The 17670-nt window shown below is 31.7% G+C and overlaps 1 protein-coding gene and 4 non-coding genes across 5 annotated transcripts in view; 3 read left to right on the top strand and 2 right to left on the bottom strand.

Moving 5' to 3' along the window:
* The window catches only part of LOC133332644 (serine-rich adhesin for platelets), a gene marked incomplete at its 5' end in the record, with an annotated part of 43074 nt that overhangs the window by 5448 nt on the left and 19956 nt on the right, over positions 1–17670 (top strand). The window lies entirely within an intron of this gene.
* Positions 528–601, bottom strand: Trnat-agu (transfer RNA threonine (anticodon AGU)). The gene has a single exon. It is a non-coding gene; the product is annotated as a tRNA-Thr (tRNA).
* Positions 975–1048, top strand: Trnat-agu (transfer RNA threonine (anticodon AGU)). The gene has a single exon. It is a non-coding gene; the product is annotated as a tRNA-Thr (tRNA).
* On the top strand, positions 1951–2024 carry Trnat-agu (transfer RNA threonine (anticodon AGU)). The gene has a single exon. It is a non-coding gene; the product is annotated as a tRNA-Thr (tRNA).
* On the bottom strand, positions 3556–3629 carry Trnat-agu (transfer RNA threonine (anticodon AGU)). Its single transcript has one exon. It is a non-coding gene; the product is annotated as a tRNA-Thr (tRNA).

The following is a 17670-nucleotide window of genomic DNA, read 5'->3' as shown; positions in this document are numbered from 1 at the left end:
TAAAAAACCCACGTAACTTCCGATCAATGGAATTAAAAATTCGACCATACATACATGTATGCATATGCTATATAAAATCGTATTGAATAATTTGATTGATGGTGTGGAGGTATTTTATCGCGGTAACCCTTAGGAGGTAAATAATAATTAATTACATAATTCAAAGTCCCAATAAGTCTATTTTTTTCTAAACAAAAAATCCAAAAAATGCTCATTTAAATATATATTACTACAGTCGATCATATTCTCTATGGAATAGGGGTTTATAGCCGACGAATATCTATCTTATACAGCACGCTCATTATACGGTTATTATTTTGTAGGTGAATTTCCTTCTGTAGGAGAGTTGCCTCTAATATATTATAAAAAATATATTGCGAACTATTTTCTATTTTCGAATAAATTCAATAGCGACAAATTTTTATGATTGTTACCTCTCCTTCGCAAATCCTCCTTTTTTCCATATAATGAAAAATTCCTCAAAAATAAAAGAAACCAAGAATAAAAAAGTAAGTACCTCAGTAGATAGGCCCCGGCGAGATTCGAACTCACGATCTCCTGTTTACTAGACAGGCGCTTTAACCAACTAAGCCACGGCGCCATCTGGCGACCATTTTCAATGATTTTCAATATAAATCGAAATTCACTTCATTGAAGATAGAGAGCAAATTTCCCAAAAAAAAAATCAATTCAATTTTGTAAACAAATCACTTTTTTCTAAAAACAATAAAAAAATGTGTGTGCAACGAAGACATTGATTTTTGTTTATTGTTGTTGTTATCATTCAGAAAAAAACTTGTTTTTTTTTTCTTTTGAAGTGTGACAAAATTAATAAACTGCTCACGACAATCACTAACAAAAATCTGCTGACGACAATAGAGATACGTAGAAAATTACTTCTTGTTGTCTTTCGATAACAAAAGTAATTCGAAACTCCCGTATCTGGCACTAAAAATTGTACCGTTATACAAGATGGCGCCGTGGCTTAGTTGGTTAAAGCGCCTGTCTAGTAAACAGGAGATCGTGAGTTCGAATCTCGCCGGGGCCTATACAGATGAGGGAAGAACAAGTTAGAATTTCCTCTTTTTTGTTTATTTTAAAGGTGTTTTAATAAATTTTGTAATTAATAAATAAAATTATATTCAGATTAGCACTCCGATATGAAAAATTGTTCCACATATTTAAAAAAAAAAAATTGTAAAAATTCTAAAATGCCATGGTTGACATCAATCGGGATTCGAAAATAGTATCAAAAAATACACTGAAACAATAAGTGTGATAGTTATTCTTGAAAATAATATCCATATCATTTTGACGTGAACATTGTTCTAAGAAACTTTATTGAAAAGATGTGTTATAAATCGACTTCAATTATTTTCTCAGAATAACAAAAGTAAGTTGGTAGAACAATCCAATAAGCCTCGATTGATACTAGGCAATCACATACAACTCAACCCTATTGCCCTTACACATAGAATTAGCGGAAGGAAAATTGTCGAATGTAATTCACGACCATGCCAATGTCATCAACTCACCCATATTGCCCCTACACATAGATGGTCTGTTTCACAACCTGCAAGAATGTACAATTTACTATGATAACAATTCTTTCCTTTATGATATCGAAGTCAATATTAATAACTAGTCATTATTGCAGTAGGGGAATAGATCAAGAATTAGCGCAAGGAAAATTGCCGAATTTATATCACCACAATTTTCACAATTTTTTTGGAAATTAATAAACCCAGCCTTGCTGATTTCGTCAAAATTTTCAATTCCAAAAATGAAAAAAAAAATCAATACCCACCGAACTTTCATGACCATACACACATTATTCCGTTTAATAACTTCGCGGACGCATTATGCTACAGCATAAAATTAATGCTATAGGACTCACGTCCATGAACGTATTAATGTCTTCAAGGCATTTTCGGCACCTTAACCCGTGTAGGCGCCGTGGCTTAGTTGGTTAAAGCGCCTGTCTAGTAAACAGGAGATCGTGAGTTCGAATCTCGCCGGGGCCTTACCATAAAAAACGCGATGAATTTTTTGCCTTTTTTAATATGATCACACTCATAAAACGACCAATAAATCATCTAAAAAAACTGTACCTGAGCAGTGGTAGTTATGGTCACAGCCCAAAAATTTGCTGTAGGTTAATAATTTGTATCCTTATTGAGTAGAAAATCTTTATATCAAAAATTAGCAATACTGTAGTTTTCGTTTATAGTCCACTACTATAGTTGCACAATTTTTGTGGACTATAAGCGAATTAGGACTATATCCAAATTTCGTTTTAAGCCCTTTAATGGAGTTTATGAATCCTGATATAACACGTGTTATGGACTATACACAACGTATGTAATTTTCTTTTAAATAAAATTAAAGTTTAATAAAAACAAATTCATATATATATATATATATATATATATATAGTGTATTCTTCATCATGGGAATTATTATGACATTCTTCAACAGGCCAGTCACCATTGTTTCTGGCCACGCATTCTTTAAACCATCTATGAAGCACCTTAATTTTACAACTATTTTTACTATTTTATAAGCTGTTGAAGTATGCATTTTGTATTTGGCGCTCAGTTGTCTACATCCATTCCATTTTGTTTATAGTCTTTTAATAATTTAATTTTTTTCTCCACACATAATATAAAACCCAAAAAAAAAAACCTTTACCCAATTTTGCAACTTCTATGAATTTAAATTTTTTTACATTCATAGAAGTTGCCAGGAAACTAAATGCCATGCCAGTTTAAAATATATAAAAAAACAGAGTGGAAAATAGAATGGACAGACTGAAAAGTACTGTATCGCCAAAAGTTGCGTGGTCCCCATACAACATTAGCCACCATTACTCTGTATTTTAGGTTTTTGGCACGCATTTCAGACAAATTTGCTTTTATTTGATATTTGAAGTTCTCATTGGATGTAAACTTTTCGAACCAAAAATTTACTATGGCTCCCCATACAAAAGTTTTGATCGATTTATGATATTATGCAGTTTTTATTACCTATACAAAAAAAATATTATTTTATTATTTATGCTATTTGCATACCATGTTCAGTTTTTACATCTCAACGGAAATAATTTGTTAGTGATTATAGCATTTTTAATTTAATATTTATTCTGCTTTTGTAAAAAAATGTATGAAATTTAATTTTTATTTAACATATAAAAATTCAATCGAGCTTGCATAACTCGAACCGAATCATAATCGAATCAAAACTAACCGAATAAAAACTTCAACTTATGGGGACTTTAAGTTTTAAAATTAATTATAGTAAAAAAATATAGTAAAACATAGTGTTTTATTAGTTAGGCTGTTTATGGCATTTTTTTTCATTAGTCACCGAAAGTAATTTTGTATTGTTAATTTTAATATTTTTATTATTTGTCTTATTTTTATTAAAAAGAATATTTTATTAGTTAGTTCATTTTACATTTTATCCCAAAATATTATTAATTTTTAATTTAATTTTCAATAAAAAATAACGAAAAAACATGAAGGAGCACAACAATCCCTTCACATCGCTCGTATTAGGCCCCGGCGAGATTCGAACTCACGATCTCCTGTTTACTAGACAGGCGCTTTAACCAACTAAGCCACGGCGCCATGTTTTCCCGTTGTAGCAATACACACACTGTGTAGCTATGCGATGGTGATAGGCACTGACACATTTAGCCACACACCCAACTAATTTCTCATTAGAATTTATCATCAATAGAGTGAACACAGATACTGTAAATAGTTGAGCTTTCATACATGTTGCATCTAGACGAATAGGTTTGGAACAAACATTTACATAGACATTTGCTATTGAGTGATATTTTTAGAAATTATGTTTTAAAAGAAATAAGCAGCAGATAAGATTGTATAATTCTTTTTCTGTGTGTTGTTTCTTTGTCAAACTTGTATGGAACCAGTCCAGTCTAGTATCTAGCCGCTTTGTTTCTATGGTTTTATCTGTTGTCCAAAAATAATAATAGAAACAAGAAATAGACTCGCCATTCTTTATTTAGCCTTTTGTTTGAAGTAACAATTAAACTTTTTTTCACAATTATTTGTGGCCAGGCAGCCTATCATTCTCTCTCCACACTCATCAAAATCACACTCTCCACCTTGTATCCCAATAATAATTGTTGGTTCTTGTTTAACTTACTCAAGTGCTTGCAGTTCTGTGGTGTTGTTGCTGCTGCTGCTGCCTTTTTGTGCATGAGAGAGCGTGTTGTGTGGTGAGCCTTTCATTTCTGTGTGCACATTCATTCGCATGTCTTTCGTCGAAGGTCGGTCATTGACCTTTATTTTATAGGTTGCTCTCGTTCATTCCTCGTTCGTTGTTGTTGTTGTTCACACTGTTTACAAACGACTGCAGACTGCATTTTTATGTGACGTCATAACGCAATTTTGACTTTATTTTCAATTTTGTTTGTTTGCCATTTTACTTGTCTTTATTTCTGTGTGGTGTGTTGTTGTTGCTGTTTTATAAGATTCCTTATTGGCTTTTGTTTTGCTTTGCATTTCGTTATACTACTGCTTGACTCAGCCTGATTGGCTGTGTAAATTTGCTTTCCTTAAATCGGTTTGCTGTTGATGTGTCGTTGTATCTTCTCTCTGTCGATGCTCTCATGAAAAAAATGCATTATGTCGTGTTGTTGTTATTGCTGCGTAACAGAGCAACAGTTGTTTGATCGCAGAGTATGAGAGATGAATAGATTCGTTTACATTTTGTTGTTTTACAATTAGATCAGAGAAATTCTCATCGGAAGGAATAACATTTTTAAATAAAATTATTACAATACAGTATTTTTCGGTTAATTGCACATCAAAATTTGCACATTTTTTGGTTCAATTAACCGAGGAACCAATTATCCGATACCCGCATAATTGAACTGTTTGTTCAATTACAGAAATCACGCATTATTGGGTGAAATTAATTTCTAATATTGTTGTCAAAGAATTTCGCGAAACATAGCACAAATCATTCTAGACTAAATTTAGAAAATATGTATGGAGGCTGTATCTAAATCTGAACAGATTTTCACGAAACTCAGCACACATCATTCTAGACTCAATTCAGTACGCTATTCCAAATTACCTGCAAATCGAAAGATATATAGGGGCTTTTGTGCACCATTTACCTAAAATCGGACGAAAATATATACAGGAGCTATATATATAACCGATTTATCTCAATTTGAATAGGTTTCGACCTTGTGCCGAAAAAAATTGGTGTCCACATTTCATCTAAATCGGATTTTAAATGCGACCCGTACTTTTGTTTACAGTTTAACATCAACAGATGAACGGACATGCATAAATCGACTCAGAAAGTGATTCTGTGCATATTCTCAAAATAAACCACGGACCTATAAAAATGCCAGATTTTTTTCAATAATAATACAATTAACCAGTGAAAAATAACTTGAAATTTATTTTCGATTACATGAATTTTGAACCAATTAAACGGGAAAATCAATTAAGAGGGATTAATTATCCGAGGAAATTTACATGTGTTTTCGTATGCAATATTTTGTTGACCCATCATGTGGTTCAATTAAGCGGGGAAACCAATTAACCGTAGGGTCAATTAACCGAAAAATACTGTATTTATATTAACATAACATTTAATATTTTATTAAAATAAAATTATTACAGAAAGTGAAAAAATCAGCAGTTAAATTACATGTTTTATGCCATGTTCTGATGGGCATTCGAACAACATAGTTCGCTCTCAGAATTATGTGCATTAATTAACCCGTTCATACAACACTATTCTTAATTCATGTCATCAGAGATTTTTTATTTCAAACTTTTTGTTTCTTTTTTTACACCAAAATTGTAACATATTTGCGTGCATCACATATGGATCTAAATAGAAAAAATAATTAACTTTCTCCTGACTATAATATCAATCCCTATCTCTTTACTTTTAATTAATGTTTTCCATTTATTTTTTTGAAAATATTGTTGTTTTCAATACATTTTTATATTTTCTCAACTCAAATGTCACATTTAAAAAATTGGAGAATTTTTGTTTGGATTTCCCCACGTTTGTTTCTCGTTTTGTACGGTAATTAGAACCAAGGGGAAAGAAATGCATATTGCATTATGTAGAAAACAAAATTTACATCCTTCTGCATATATAAAATCTAGAATTTTGTTTACTTTTCATTCATCATTTTCAATTTTACTGAAAAAGTTTGAAAAATTTTCGATAAATTCTCTAAATTGTTAGAGATGGGACAAAATTCTTGGTGATTCAGAGAGTGATTCGAATTGAACAACGTACAAAAGTCGGTGTTCGCTCAGACAATTTTGTATAGGGAACTAAGTAATTAATTCGTAATTAAGGGTCGGACAACGAATGAGAGAGCGAACTACGCTCGTCTGTACATGGCATTACAGTCTTCACACAAAATTCTTTATGTACTCCTTTTCCTTTGGTCGTCTAACACGAGTTATGCCGTCACTAGCAATAATATTGAATTTTTATTCGTCACTGAAAAGAACGTTTTTCCATTGGTTCACTGTCTGTTCTTGAGCAAATTGTATTCGTTTCAATTGATTATGCTTTGATATAATGCCATGTACAGACGAGCGTTGTTCGCTCTCTCATTCGTTGTTCGACCCTTAATTATGAAGTAATTACTTAGTTCCCCATACAAAATTGTCTGAGCGAACACCGACTTTTGTACGTTGTTCAATTCGAATCATTCTCTGAATCACCAAGAATTTTGTCCCATCTCTAACAATTTAGAGAATTTATCGAAAATTTGTCAAACTTTTTCAGTAAAATTGAAAATGATGAATGAAAAGTAAACAAAATTCTAGTTTTTATATATGCAAAAGGATGTAAATTTTGTTTTCTACATAATGCAATATGCATTTCTTTCCCCTTGGTTCTAATTACCGTACAAAACGAAAAACAAAAGTGGGGAAACCCAAACAAAAATTCTCCAATTTTTTAAATGTCACATTTGAGTTGAGAAAATATAAAAATGTATTGAAAACAACAATATTTTCAGAAAAAATGGAAAACATGAATTAAAAGTAAAGAGATAGGGGTTGATATTATAGTTTATTTTTTCTATTTAGATCCATATGCGTTTCATGCAAATATGTTACAATTTTGGTGTAAAACAAGAAACAAAAAGTTTGAAATAAAAAACCCTGATGACATGAATTAAGAATAGTGTTGTATGAACGGGTTAATTCATGTACGTAATTCTGAGAGCGAACTACGTTGTTCGAATGCCCGTCAGAACATGGCATAAGAGGCTTCTTAGCTGGTCGATAATCTAACAATAGGTTCGTTCGTTTACTCAATAATTTGTACGAATTTGTACAAATTACAAAATGTTGTTCGTTTACCCAAAATTCCAGTAAAAGAGAGTGAATTGAGAGAGCATATTTGACAGTTGTGTTACTGAGTATTTGCAAATTCTTACAAGGAAAATTTACTCAGTAAGAATTTTCTTGTACCATCAGCTGATATTTAATCAGCTGTTTTGTTATGTTTTGTAAACAAACAAAAAATTGTTCTCAAGAAAATTGATTGTTTTGTGAATATTATTTTGATTTTGTATCATTAAATACCAAAATGGATGAAGAAAATGCAAGTATTTAAAAAAAAGGTAACACAAGTGTAATTGGCGAACGATTTTTTAGGTTCCAAATCCAAACAAAAAAGTGTGCATCCCTAACATGTCTGGAACACCATCGGTTATGTCCACCCCAATATCAATTGCAGATACAGGAATAACAGGTCACAACCCTTTTAAATGTTTGTGGGGAACAAACAACATCAATTTTCCGCTTGTTATCCATTTTTCTAATAAAAATGCTGTTTTTTAGTTTGCGCCAATTTGTTTGTTGTTTTAATCAGCTGTGTCGAAACAATCTTTTTACTGGATGTTGTTCGTTTACTTTTTGCAGTTTTCTCTCTTGAAAAGGAAAAATTCGTATTTACTCTCTGCAAATTCTTACTGAGTAAATATTACTGGGAAAGTAAACGAACGAACCTAATTTGGTGTCAATAAGACGTCGAAATAGTTCTGGAATATTAAATTCTTTTACCAATGCTGGAACCGATTTAAAAGGACATTTTTTAATCGCTCTTACAAGTAACGCATCGGTTCTTTTGTTAATTATTCGAGGCCGACCGCCTTTGCTGATAACCTCCATAGACTTAGTTTTTTTAACATGATAAAATTCGAGAAACAGATGATATTTGCACATTGTATTTAATTACAGTTCTTTTAGAGAAATTCATTGATTGAAATCTTCAACAATATGTCTTCGTAAATCTTTACCGAACTTATCTGGTGCCATCTTTATCGAAATTATGGCTAATTAATACAACTAGTAATTTAAATAAAATATTTGTGCAACTAAAGGCAAGTGCAATTTTTTACCAATTTATTACGAATTGGAACAAAACAAAATTAAAAATAACGGTTTATTAGCATTGAGGCATAGACTAATGAAAATATAGACGAAATGCTCTCATCAGTCCTCTCTGAATTGAGTCTGCCGTCCTCTTTGAATTAAATGCCGATTTACTTAAATGTTTGAACCTTTTAATTTGGAATGTCACTAAATATAGTTAGTTTTAAGCACAAACTATATCCTCAAATAAAAACATTAAAGAAAAATAGGCCATTTTCCCCAAAAAACGTCTTTAAACATTTTTGAGTTTTTTGTTTTGATTCACTTTACCGCGCATTTTTTGAGTATTTCGTCGTCTATATCTTCATTAGTCTATGATTGATGTAAGAAACTGTAAGAGTTGCAATTTTTTTGTCGCATGTTATAATAATAGGTTGATTCGCATACAATACTAAAAAAGTAGCACTTAACTAAATATGGACGAAAAAAATATTAAGTTATTACTGACATAACTCGAAATCACAAAACCAGTTTAAATGCCGAAAAGATTCCAGTTTTACGAAAGGCTTTACTACCCAATGAGAAGAAAAAATGCCAAATTACAGACAAATATGTTAAAAATTTACCCAAAAGCATCAAAATACCAAAATTTGGAATGAAGCGTTATATAGGGACTACAATAAAAATGAACCAATATAGTTGGAATATTCACTGCCCAATGGGAACCGAAAGTACACAAAAATTTCCAAAATATCTAATATTTGGGGGTACAGCTATATGGGGGCTATGCCATAACGTGGACCGATATGTCCCCTTTTCAATATGAAAACATAATGGTGCAATTAAATCTGTTTGTTCCGATAAATTATAAAAATTTGTAAGTTTTACAGTGTGGTTTGTACGACCCCTATATGAATTAACTAAGTTGATTTTTGTCTCATAAGATCAAACAAATATTTCTCCATTTTGTTTCTGAGACCATCATGTGTAAACTTCAGCAAATTTTATACTTTATTTTACGTACTTATCGATAACATTGATACTTTTCTAGCACAATGAGCTTTAAGGGGCTCTTTTATTAGGCGTTTTAATTTGAATTTTTGATTAGTCTATCCATTATTATTTTTTTATGATCCCGCCCTGCTTTATCGTCTTAAGAGTGTATTGTGGTTTGTAAGACACCTATTAGAATTAAATAAATTATTTTTTGTATTACACAATAAAATAATATTTCCAATTTTTTTCTTGAGACCAGTGAACTTTACAGCAATTACAGCCTTTGTTGTATGGTCTTCGTAGATAACATTGACACTTTCCTAGCAGTATGGTATTTAAGGACCTTTAAGAGTTTCAATACGAATTTTAGATTAGTTGTTTTTAATTATTCCACGTTTAATTGCAGGTGTAATTTTTGATTTTCGACCATGTATTTCTCTAACAGGAATTCATTTGACAGTATTTTTCATTCCAATTATCGTCTTATGTGCGTATTATGTATTTTCTCGATTTTTTTCTTGAGACCAGCTTGTGTGAACTTCAACAAATTGTAGCATTGTTTACGTTCTTCTTCGATATCAGTGTAAAGTACTTTTCTAGCTAGCACTAAAGGTGTTCTTTAATTAATGATTTGTGTAATTTTTTGGTCTTCTATCATGAATTTCTTTACCATTTTTCATTCCAATTGCCGTCTTATGTGTATATTTTTGTTGTTTAATAGAATTTTGTCTCATACGATCAAATAATATTTCTTGTTTTTTTTTTCTTGAGGCCAGCATGTGTGAACTTCAGCAAATTTTAGCCGTTCGTGTACGAACTTTTCTAGAACTATGGACTTTAAGGAGTTCTTTAATTAGGGCTTTTAATTTGAATTTTTGATGAGTTTTTTGAAAAATTACACCAGCAAGTTTTATTGTAGGTGCAATTTTTAGATTTCTACCAAGTATTTCTCTAACAGGAATCCATTTGACTGCATTTTCACTTCAATTACCAATTTGAAAATTATTATTCAGATTATTTGATTGTACTGCAATTCTGTTGTAGTTTTGTAGTACATCCGAGTTATGGGCGCTATGGTCAAAATTGTATAATCGTTTTGTGTTTGTAGTTTTTATAATTGTTATTTTTTATTCGTGTTTATCTGTTTGTTTTGGTGGTTCCCTCCTTTATTTCCATTGTTTCGAATCTTAGAATACCCCCGAAAAAATACGAAATAAAAGAGACAATAAAAATTTGGCGGTATTTTGATTTCATTGTAGTGAAATTTGTCTGTCTTTCTATTATTTTTCTTGCAAACATACATGGTAGAAGAAGATTTATTTGTATCTTTAGCAGATGTTTATTAAAAAATATAATGGTGGCAGTGCTAGGGGATGATGAAATGGTCCGTAGTTTATTAAAATACGATATCTGACTGGTTGTGGAAGAACAGTAGGCCGAAGGAGAGAACATAATCATTTAATTCTATGAAATTAAAGTATAACAATATTTAGGTCCTTATTAGTTCCAAAACTAAATTAAACAATTCATTTTTTACGGGAAACCTCATAAAGTTTATAGTCCTGATTAGTTGTATTTTGGATTCTCATTGGGTAGTAAATCTTCCTACCAAAATGGTCACGTTTTATGCTATTCCCCATATATCGAAATCTTTCAAATGTCTGCATTTTGGGCCGATTGGGCCCTTTTTATTAATTAAAATCCCTTAAATTTTATATTTGGAATTCTCGTTAGATAGAAAACCCTCTTACCAATAATCATCAATAACGGTTCGCCGATGATTTCTGGTATCTTTGGGCCTCATTTTGAGGATTTCGGCAAGTCTAAGGTCCTAGCCTTATTTCCAAGTTTCCAATAGTTCTCGAAACCGATCTTTATTGAACTAAAACAATGGACTGTATAATATATATATATATAATTTAGTTGTATAGAACTGTGTTGTTTTTTTTTGCAAAAAGATCAATGAACTCTTTCTTGTACCGTATCACACCTCAACACATGCACTCTACAAAGAAGGTGCTGTGGTATTGTTGCTGTGAGTGTGTGCTTTTTCAATATTTTTTAGGGGTATGATTTGATTTGCTGGTTCTAGTCATATCTCAATTAGAAATGATTGCATGCATATTTCTAGTCAAGATACCCCGTGGTGTTTAAGTTCCATTGTTAGTTCGTCTCACTCGGGCTCTCTTGCCTGCAATTGATATTCATGTTTGAATTCGTTCGTTCGTTCGAGTGGAAATATACTGTTATCTTTTGAAGTGTAGTTTTGCATGAGAGAGATATATTTATGATGTGTTGAAATGCTTTTGTCGAACTTTCAATTGCTTGCATTTTTATTGAGACTCCGAAGATCAAATAGTGACTCCATTTTATGGGCCCAATATATCATTTCGTTCGCAACATTTTGAAAAACCACAACAACAATGATCGTTCTGATAGATGTTGGAGGAAATATTGTAAACATAGAAATAAATGTTAATTGGTGATTAGAAGGGATGAGGTAATGAGATGAGGTGGCAAACGGTTGTAATATAGAGGACTTGAATTTATTCCTTGCCAGTTGGAGTCATCCTGTTAGTACTTATGAAGTTGATTTTAATGTATTTTTCTCACGATGACATTTTATTCTCTTTTCATTTTGTCACTAAAGACGATGTTACTTTGGTCCTAAGAAGAGTTAAATCGACAGCAGTTGAAGTTAGACATAGTTTTAATCAACATAAGTTGCAAGCTTTGGCCTTTCTTGATCTAACTAAACCTTTTAATTCTATTGATAACTACATAATAAATTTAAGTTTTCCTCTTCCGAATGTCATCTAGTATTGTCGCATCTCTGGCAGATATGAATTTATTGACTTTAAAGGTTTAAAATCCAGCATTGTTTCATTGACATCTGGCTTGCCACAAGGTTATATCCATGGCCCATTGATCTTTATGTTGTACCTTAATGATCTTTCGCGATATTTTGATGTTTGTACACCTTTTTTCTATGCTGACAACATTATTCTTCTTATTAACGAACAGCAAGATAATCCTGACACCGTTCAGGCTAAAATGGATTTTTGTTTGGGAAAGACCTTGGATTGGGCGAAAAGAAATTCATTTATTTTTAGATCGGAACAAAATTGAATTTGTAGACAAACATATGTGCCTAGGTGTCTTCTTGATAGGCATTTGGACTTGGGTATCATGTGAACCTAGTTTATTCCAAATATATTACCACCGTTACATATTATATTATACATAACGTTGAACTGTGAAAAAAATTGGCTCATGGTGTGCTAATGCCTAGGATACGATATGATCTGGTGGGTATTTTTGGTTTTACTTATCGATCCTAATGTATTTACCAAAGATCCCATATGATCCGTGGAATCAACTAGGAGGTGGAATCAACTTCTTTTGGAATTACGAATTTTCTCCCACTCTAACAATGTTTTTCGAAGAAAAGTTAATGATTTGTATACTCTATGATTTTTAAGCATGGCTTTGTTACTTTGATTTATGTATATAAGTTACTAATAATTAGGACGATTTTTAATTATTATTTTTTTCTTAAATTTATTGTTGGTTGGGGAACCAGAAGAATAAATATTTCGCCTGATATAGACCTTGAAAAAATATTCTTAAAAAATGCACAATTGGTATAGGCCTCCAAAAAATTGCTTCTATATAAAAAAACCTTTCATAGCGAAATGTCTCTTGTAACAAAGCGAAGTACTTAGCTGACCAACGACATAAACTGCATGAGAATTTCGCTGGTGCCTCACTTCGAGGTTAACATAATCCACGCTTGATATAGGCCTAAAAAATATTCTTAAAAAATCCACGCCGGATATAGCCGTTGAAAATGTATTCTTAAAGAATCCACACCTGATATAGGACAAAATATATTATGTATTGTCATGTATGTATTGTGCCATATTCCTGTTGGAAGGCCTATTTTGTTGGGTATACATCAGGGATGGAAAATGAAAAATGTGAGACTATTTTTTTTTTAATAAAAGATTACTTTTTTCAAGATAATACAAAAAAAAACATTTTATACAGTTTCATAAAGATCGGTTTTCAAGATGTCACTTAATGTATCTTTCTGATGGTAATAATTTGAGAATTCTTGCTTCTTTCGATTGCATTTGAATATATATGCTATTGACTAATTTTAATTTCACTACCTCTTTCTCGAAAGCCAATATACCCCAAACTAACATGAATTTCAGTTCCAAAGTGCTCTTGAAATTATTGAAGTAATCACGACGACTAGGAATGTCATCAATTTGCCTACCTCAGGAGATAGCACATAGTATGCCAAATTGAGTATCTGACAAACATATCAATTAAAAAAATTGGAACTCATTAACTTAATTTAATGTTTGTAATTTTAATCATAACTGAACAGTTATCAGTCGTAAAGCTGTTCATTTTTTTTAGAGAAATATTGCAATCACATCAATATCTTTATCGGTCAAATCCATAACAAATTCTAATCCAAAAAAAATATATATATATCATGGTTTAATGAAGGATTGGAATGGTACTGAAATGGTTACGGGGGTACTACGGTAGTTTTTTGGGTAAAAAGGTACTGAAAAAGGACTAATGTACTGAAATTTCCATTCCTCGTATACATTGATTTTTTTATTTATTTTATTTTTGTAATTATAAAATGTTACAAGTTTGTTACAGTATTTTTTGGAGTCACTGTACCTGATATTTGTTCGACTGTAGTAAAAACAACAATTTGTTACACCAACAAGTCTGGAATATTTCACTACTGAGCTTTTCATTGTTTTGTTTGTTTGCTGTTGTTGGGAGTTATTCAACGGAAGATCTGTTGATTTGGTGAGTGTGGGAGAATTGATTAGAGAAAGAGAGTGAGTGAGAGTGGATGCATGGTGGTGTATGATGGGGGGCTTTTTGATAACAAAAAGACTAGCATTAGAGAAGAGTCCAAGTTTTGTGTGGATAAGAGTTTGATTGATAACTTTAAGAGATTGAGAGATATTCCGCTTGTGGTTACTGGTGGAGTAGTTCCCCCTCAACAAGACAACAACAAGAGCAGTTAGACTGTTGAATGGCTCTCTTTTTTCTAAGCGATTGTTTCGTTTTTTGTTTTCTTTTTTTCTGGTTGGAATTCGTTTTGGGGGTATCTATCGTTGTTGCTGTTGTTGTCGTCGTCGTTGATGATGATTATGCGAAATGAATTGTGTGGTGTGTGGAAACCCGCATTTGGATTTAAATACTTTGACTGACTGAAAACAACAACAAAAAATAAATAAAATAAAATGTGTGATGTGTGTGCGATTGTGGTGTTATTATTTTTATTGTTGTTGTTGTCATAGTAGTGTATTTTCTTCTTGTTGTTTTTGTATCTCTTTTACACACATTTCAGTTGCTATTGCTTGCTGTTCACGACAATGTCGTCGTCGTATAGCCAGCCTGCCCATCGTCGATCGTTTCGTTGTTGTTATTTTCACCATGAAATGTGATAAGAATTTAATTCAATTCTTATACGTTTTTTCACCGTTTGTTGACAACGTAGCGCGTTCGTCGTTGTCCACCACACACACGTTCATCGCATTCGTGGTTTGTTGTATTTGCTTTTTGTTGGAGTTGTTTTTGCTGTTGCTGTATCTTCAATATAATTTTGTTTTTTGGTTGTTTAGTTGAAATTTGGCCGCTGCTCTTTAACTTTTTTCGGTGTTCAGTCAAACATACACACACGCACACACACCTCACATGCATACGCCACACTCTCTCATCGCACAACAAAAAAACAACTGTTTGGGTGTGTGTGCTCGCGAGTGTTTTGTTTTATTGTCCGTTGATCGAGGCGCTTTTCATTTGCGGGCATACAACGAACGACGAAGAGTTCACAGTTTTTTTTTAATTTAATTTTTGTTGTCTTGCCGTGTTTTTACGGGTTTTTTTATTTTTTATATTTCGTTATAATAAAAAATATATTGTTTAAGTGTTTAAGGTTTGTTTGCAATCGCAACGTTGGTCTGTGAAAGAGTTTTGAAAAAAATCAACTCTCACCCGAAACCAAAAAAAAATACCAACGAGAGGAACAACGTGTAATTCTTTACCGAATCTAATAACAAAAAAAATAATAATTGAAAATAATTTTAATAATTCAAAAAAAAAAAATTAATAAATAAAAACGATTTAAAAAAATGAAATTCTAACAAATATCATTTGTGTTTCAAATTAAAAATGTTGTATTAAATTCTTGTAAATTGGATTTTTTACACTAAGTTCCGTGTATAAGATTTTGTTTTATTTAATTCATTCAACGAAGTGAAAGTGATCGAGCAAAAACGAAACGAAAAAAATACAAATCCAATAAAAAAGTATTTCCAACAGTAAAAAAGTTGTGTTTTTTTCATGTGACGACTTAGTGAACACACAACAACAACAAAATAAATACATTTGTTTATACCTATTTACATTAGGGTGGTCGACACAACAATTCAAAAGAAAATTGAATTTACTATTATTCCAAAACAAACTGTGATATTTGATACAAAAACAAAATACATTTTAGTTAAGCAATGTGAGTAAAAATCGATGTAAATAAAAAAGAAATTATTAAAAAAAAAATAATAAATAAATAAATTATCAAACAAAATACTGAACTGACCTCTATATACAAACGTTTATTTATTTGAGGCCAAAAAGGAGGAAAATCATACCTTGAATCGATCGGGACTTATTTTGCTGCCAGGAAAAGAAATGCCAAACTGCAGGCCTAGGTCAAATGCCAAACTGCAGGCCTAGGTCCTTATAAACGGTCTGTACCCAAAGATCAACTAATATTGATAATTTTTGGTATGAAGATTTGCCCTTCCTTTGGGGGGGAGATACCAGTAGGAGTCCATCGGGTCCCACCTTCAAACTTGGTCTAAGCTTGGTAAAGATAATAGGTTGTGCAAAGTTTGGTTCAAATCGGACATTCCATTCTCCTGATATTGGTTTATACATATTGAAATTTTTGACCCTTTGTGGGGGAGATACCAGAAGGAGTGAACCAACGGGTCCCATCTTCGAACTTAAATTAAATTTGGAAGAAATATTAAGATGTGGAAAATTTAGAATAAATCAACTATTCCCTACGAGAGTTACTGTGCACACCAGACGGATAACGGACATTTGCAAATCGACTCCAAATTTTCTAAAACTGATTTGGTCAAAAAAAAAAAAAACACACACACACACACACACACATGGGGTTTAATATTTCGATGAGGCATATTTTCAGCATATCAAAGTGCATATACATACCTTCATTAGCCATAAGGCTGAGGGTATAAAAAATGCTAAAGCGAAGCAATTCCATAGGATTTAAGTTCCATTGAGGTAATGTAAGGATACTTGCTGCTTGATCTATTCTCTTAGTTGTTGCATTACCTAAAATAAAATTCAAATTATTTTAAGCATTTTGTAAATGTTTTTAATATTAGGTGGGTACCATAAAATCTGTTGAGTTTTGGTCACATTTTGATATGAACGAGAACCTATATCAAAGGTTCATGAACGATTCCAAAAACTTCATTACATGGAACTAACAGTATATAGGGTAAGTGCACCAATAGTCGGCACTTTAAGAATTTTCGCTTTTTATATGTTTCACCATTCCAAGTGCATCTTTTCCACGATATTGTATTTAGGTTCATCTGTTTCGAAATTTTGTTTACTCCCCCATGGAATACAAATTTGTTTAATTAACTTGTACTCAAGTAGATTAAATTAATAATTATGTAAAATAGTGCCTTTGTGTCAATAGTCGGCACATTTTTCCAATTGTCGGCATGTTATGTTCCAATAGTCGGTATGTCACATTTTAGTTAAACAAAAATTATATATTTAATTGAGTTTTCTGCTATTTGCAATAATAAATTATTACTATGGGACGTTTCCATCAGTGTTGTATTGAAACAGTTATATAAAATAATATTATTTATTAAAATATTGCAATTATAAAACATGGTGCCGACATTGGGAAACTCCTATCCAATTCTCGGCATGGCTAAATAAGGCATTTCAGAGGTTAAAAGTATTTGAGATTAAAATCGTGTCTTCTATTATATAAAACACTCAAAACTATTTTTTTATAAAATCATCGTTATTTACAGGACTTATTTAACATTTTTTCCCATTTTGAGCCAAAATGATCGAAAATGTGCTTATTATTCACCCATATGCCGACTATAGGAAAACCTTAAAATTGTTTGTTCCTAAGGTCGGCATCGATAAAAATATTATTATT

This window comes from Musca vetustissima, unplaced genomic scaffold (assembly GCF_032173495.1).
Source record: "Musca vetustissima isolate MV318-11 ecotype Yass unplaced genomic scaffold, APGP_CSIRO_Mvet_v1 utg3042, whole genome shotgun sequence".
In the NCBI taxonomy this organism is placed as follows: Eukaryota; Metazoa; Arthropoda; class Insecta; order Diptera; family Muscidae; genus Musca; species Musca vetustissima.
This window is presented reverse-complemented; position numbering and strand designations above follow the sequence as displayed.